Below are 6,238 nucleotides of genomic sequence, written 5' to 3'. Positions count from 1 at the left end.
AATCCTCCAGTAGTAAAGGATCCCTAGTAGTAAATCTTCTAGTAGTAAAGGATCCCTAGTAGTAAATCCTCCAGTAGTAAAGGATCCCTAGTAGTAAATCCTCCAGTAGTAAAGGATCCCTAGTAGTAAATCTTCTAGTAGTAAAGGATCCCTAGTAGTAAATCCTCCAGTAGTAAAGGATCCCTAGTAGTAAATCTTCCAGTAGTAAAGGATCCCTAGTGGTAAATCCTCTAGTTGTAAAGGATCTCTAGTAGTAAATCCTCTAGTAGTAAAGGATCCCTAGTGGTAAATCCTCTAATGCTACTATGGTTTCTGATGAACTGAGCTGATGTGATGAATAATCTCTCTGAATCTTGTGAGATCCTTCAGGTGAGTATCGCATAACTTACCTTCTGAACTGTAGACAAACTGCTGTCAGTATTGTATAGTTAGATCTTTTATTTGTGTTATTTTTATACGCTGTTATTATGTATATATATATTGCAGTCAGGTTAAATCAGACTCAGATTTGGATTTAGGTGTTTTTTTCTTGTTTTTCCACATTATTCAGAATATTCTGTTTTTATCTCTAGTTCAGGTGTGTAATGATTTTGTTTTCTGTTATGTTACAGTGGTCTTATTTCTATTTAAAATATGCATAGTGTGTTAGAATACCCACTGTTAAAGTGTGTAAGTGATCTGTGTTTTTGTCCATATTATTTTCTTTGTTGAAGGGTTTTATATGACGGATGATATTCCGATGTTTGAGGGTAGTAGCGTATTTTCATTGTTAAAGAGTTTGTTTTTACATTTCGCGTAATCTTATGCGTTAAAAAATATCTTCATGTATTTTTTGTTCTTATATTTTTAGATTGTGAGTACAGTGCATTAGATCACTCCTTCCTAAAGGGGGTATATGTGTATGTGTGTTTTCTTATAAGAAAGCCACAACGGGCTATCTGCTGAGTTCACCGTGGGGAATCGAACCCCTGATTTTAGCGTTGCAAATCCGTAGACCCTAAAGGGAGAAAGTAAGCTTTGTTAATTATTTGGGTTTTAATGCTTTATCTTCGCAAAGTTGTTTTAAATGTTAGTGTTATTAGGCAAGTAGTTGTAAGTTTTTGAACGCCATGCTATTAAAGTTTGATGGATTTGTGGCTTTAGAATTAGGGATGGCTGGACTGGCCTAGAAGAAAATTGAAGAAGGAAATATGTGGTACAAAACTGTCTCCAGTGTTAGTTTCCGACTTAGTTCATATGAAATATTTTTCGAAATTTCACTATTTTCTTCCAGTCCATTGTAGATACAGAGAGCCATTCAATTAAACACCTCAACTATCCTTTGTCTTGCGCGAAAAATGGATAACAGTGGACAATGGTCACGTGTAAAGTTCAGGCGTGTGCAAACCTGGCTTTGTTGGTGTTATGGTGTTTCGTATTTAAAGCTAGGTTTGCCTCTATAAGAGTAACCTTTGCAAATTTACAACTTTTGCTAACTTCTGTTTAACTTTCAGTTTTGTTAAAACTTGATAATATTTTAATTCAGTAAAACTTTCCGTAACCTGTGTAATTTATCTTTTGTTGCACTGTAAGTTACTGTGTTAAACAATGGTTGAAATTTGCTTGATTCAAGCTTACGGAAGATGAGATGGGAAAGGTTACACTGACATGGAAAGATAAGGAAAGGTTACAGTGAAATGAAAAGATAAGGAAAGGTTACATTGAAATGGAAAGATAAGGAAAGGATACACTGAAATGGCAAGATAAGGAAAGGATACACTGAAATGGAAAGATAAGGAAAGTATACACTGAAATGGAAAGATAAGGAAAGGATACAATGAAATGGAAAGATAAGGAAAGGTTACATTGAAATGGAAAGATAAGGAAAGGTTACACTGAAATGGAAAGATAAGGAAAGGATACACTGAAATGGAAAGATAAGGAAAGGTTACATTGAAATGGAAAGATAAGGAAAGGTTACATTGAAATGGAAAGATAAGGAAAGGATACACTGAAATGGAAAGATAAGGAAAGGTTACACTGAAATGGAAAGATAAGGAAAAGGTTACAGTGAAATGGAAAGATAAGGAAAGGATACACTGAAATGGAAAGATAAGGAAAGGTTACATTGAAATGGAAAGATAAGGAAAGGTTACACTGAAATGGAAAGATAAGGAAAGGATACACTGAAATGGAAAGATAAGGAAAGGTTACATTGAAATGGAAAGATAAGGAAAGGTTACACTGAAATGAAAAGATAAGGAAAGGACACACTGAAATGGAAAGATAAGGAAAGGTTACATTGAAATGGAAAGATAAGGAAAGATTACACTGAAATGGAAAGATAAGGAAAGGATACACTGAAATGGAAAGATAAGGAAAGGTGGCATTGAAATGGAAAGGTTACATTGAAATGGAAAGATAAGGAAAGGATACACTGAAATGGAAAGATAAGGAAAGGTTACATTGAAATGAAAAGATAAGGAAAGGATACACTGAAATGGAAAGATAAAGAAAGGATACACTGAAATGGAAAGATAAGGAAAGGTTACATTGAAATGGAAAGATAAGGAAAGGTTACACTGAAATGGAAAGATAAGGAAAGGATACACTGAAATGGAAAGATAAGGAAAGGATACACTGAAATGTAAAGATAAAGAAAGGTTACATTGAAATGGAAAAATAAGGAAAGGTTACATTGAAATGGAAAGATAAGGAAAGGATTCACTGAAATGGAAAGATAAGGAAAGGTTACATTGAAATGGAAAGATAAGGAAAGGTTACACTGAAATGGAAAGATAAAGAAAGGTTACATTGAAATGGAAAGATAAGGAAAGGTTACATTGAAATGGAAACATAAGGAAAGGTTACACTGAAATGGAAAGATAAGGAAAGGATACACTGAAATGGAAAGATAAGGAAAGGTTACATTGAAATGGAAAGATAAGGAAAGGTTACACTGAAATGAAAAGATAAGGAAAGGATACACTGAGATGGAAAGATAAGGAAAGGATACACTGAAATAGAAAGATAAGGAAAGGAAACACTGAAATGGAAAGATAAGGAAAGGTTACATTGAAATGAAAGATAAGGAAAGGTTACACTGAAATGGAAAGATAAACCTATTGAAGTTTTCTCCTCTCCTTTCCCTAATTTACTTCTGCTTTGTCTTCTGTGTGTGTGTTTTCTTATAGCAAAGCCACATCGGGCTATCTGCTAAGTTCACCGAGGGGAATCGAACCCCTGATTTTAGCGTTGTAAATCTTATGTAGTGTATTTGGAACCCTGTTTATTGTTTCTAATAAAGTTTGTTGTTGTAACCATTTGTGTTGTATCTCTTTCTTCACGATGAATTGAGTTAGAGTTGAGAGAGGAATTATAACATGTTCCTCTATAGTCTTCAAATCTCCAGTAACAGGCTTTAACAGCTATCCTGCACCAGGATAGTGAGTTAGTTTAAACTTATAGTGTTTTAGTTCTGTCAGAGTGATGAGTGAGTGAGTAACTCATCTTTCTGTAAGATTATTTTTGGTTCTAATTGAATTTAATTACTGTTTTTGTTTACAATTTTATGCAACGTTTTGTTTGATATGCTGTATATCGATACATCTAACTTACTAACAAAACGAAAACTCATCCGAATTGTGGTAGTTTTATAATAGTAGCAGTGGAGGTCTCTTAACTTGGGGTAATTAACCCGTTAAAATTGTAGTATATAATGTGTAGTCCCAAGAGGGAGATTAAGATAATGTTCATTTATATAACTTTATCAGTGCAATAAGATGACATGACATGTAGTCCTGAAACTAGGTCTATGATCGCCTGTTCATGTTACTCCTTCTGGCTAATGGTTATAACATAACAGGATTTCAATTGCTAATTACCAGAATTTTTTGTTTGTTCAAAGGAATCCGCTGACCTGACCCCATTAAGTTTTGCCTACCTTTGTTGTTGCTCCAAACTAGAAATCGTCCGTTTGAATATCCCATAAACGTGTAGTCGTTTTACACTGGTGAGAGGTAATTTTGTAACTTGTTGCAAAAATGTAAGAAAATATATCAAGTATTTAAAAATATTCAGCTCACCGCATGTGTACAGAACGTTCTCACGTATTGTCTAATGTTAATAGTGTTGACTTTAATGCAAGTAACAAATTAAAGTGAAATACAAGTTACCAGGAACGTTGTTGTCGATTGTTTTCTAAGACATAATTAACCGTCCGTATTTACACGACCATAATTATGTACATGTTCCGGACGTGTATTGTTACATCTAAATCACATGCGTTCGAGCACTTAGAACAGAGATGACATTGCGTTATATTTTTCAGTTAGGGTTATATGTTATTATTTTTATCTCACACAGTTTACCTTCTATAACCTGTTTTAAAGTAAGACATATTTATATTTTCCAAAATAGCGTCTTGTAGTACCTCAGAAATTATTTATATGATGCCATATAGTTGTACGTACTTGTATGCCACTAATTACGTCTTTTTTGTCTTCTTTTGACAATTATAAGAATGTTGGGAGACAACGAGACAAGCCGGCTTAATTTACCGTTATGATTGATCACTCACTTCAAAATATATACACTATTTTTTGGTCATTATTATGCGATTACACCAAACCAGACTAGTTGATGTGGGTTAATGTAGAAACTACAAACAAGCCGCAGGTTTAGGTTCATATCCTTCAGCTTATGGAAAGAAAAATGCTCACAGTTAGAGGACCGTGGCAGTTTTGGGACCTCGACCAGTTCGCACGCTTCACGGCGGTACCGTTTCTACAGTTCAAGGATATCAGCAAACGAACGAGATAAAGAGGTCGCTTTCGATCTCAGTATTTTATCGGCCGAGCACACTTATTGTTTTAAATCAATTTCACTTTCGACGGTTGTTCATTCCTACTACGCTCCCTTGCACAACTGTATGATAAACTTGTGGATTTAGCCCGCTAAAACTGAGTTTAAAAGAAACAGCCTTCATTCAGCAAGATAAATCACAATGAAGACCAGCCGACAAAGTTTCACCCGCTTTCTCCCACACACGAGTTACAGAATACGATTAACCCGAAAATCCGGGTTATTGTGTAACAAGTGAATGTCCCTGACCGCTATAGCTGAATATAGAGATATTGAATGTCATTTAGAAGAGATAATAAATATATCGTCTTGAAAAAGAAATTTTTATTTCAGAGGGACGTTAACACACACAGTGCTGACAAGGATAATTGAGGGACGTTAACACACACAGTACTGACAAGGATAATTGAGGGACGTTAACACACACAGTACTGACAAGGATAATTGAGGGACGTTAACACACACAGAACTGACAAGGATAATTGAGGGACGTTAACACACACAGTACTGACAAGGATAATTGAGGGACGTTAACACACACAGTACTGACAAGGATAATTGAGGGACGTTAACACACACAGAACTGACAAGGATAATTGAGGGACGTTAACACACACAGTACTGACAAGGATAATTGAGGGACGTTAACACACACAGTACTGACAAGGATAATTTTTAGACATTTTATTAACAGTTTATTAAAACCTAATAATTATTAACTCGGTTTACATACGGTGTGTCAAATGTCGCTCAAATTATTTTACATTTCCTTCATATTAGTAATTTAATTTAATGTTTTGCAATTTTCACAACCCACCTATTGGGATTTAGGTGTATGGACGGCCTGTGAGGGTCAGGTGCTTATTGGACTCTTTCCTCTCTACTGAGCTGTTGTTACCTACTCTAAAACTTAGTTTTAAACATACGTTAAGTTGGGTGTACAATTAATCCTAATGCTGAGTGGTTGCAATCGCAGTTAGATGGCACAGGTCGTTGACTGGTCGCTTACACCATTTCCCCTATAAAACTTGCCACATGGCACATTGTTTGCTCAAGCAATCTTAGAAAATAATTGTAGATATTGAGAAATATACTTAAGATGGTGTACTTTAATTATCCAAAGCACAGATTCTGGCAATAATAAACACCATTACAAGTTTATAACAGTAGCTGGACGAGCCACCTGTTTTAATCACTCGCACCAGTATACAGTATTGTGTTGTCTGTAAGTCAGTCAGTGGAAACTTAAATGACTGCACATAAAGAATATTTAAGTGTAATAAGCAAGTATTCTAGAATCTTCGTATTATATTTTATTGTACGTTTTCGCAAACAGAATTTACTAGACAGTTATGGTGTGGCTTAATTATTTATATTAGAGATTAAAGACATTTTT

This window comes from Tachypleus tridentatus, chromosome 4 (assembly GCF_004210375.1).
Source record: "Tachypleus tridentatus isolate NWPU-2018 chromosome 4, ASM421037v1, whole genome shotgun sequence".
Taxonomy (NCBI): domain Eukaryota; kingdom Metazoa; phylum Arthropoda; class Merostomata; order Xiphosura; family Limulidae; genus Tachypleus; species Tachypleus tridentatus.
This window is presented reverse-complemented; position numbering follows the sequence as displayed.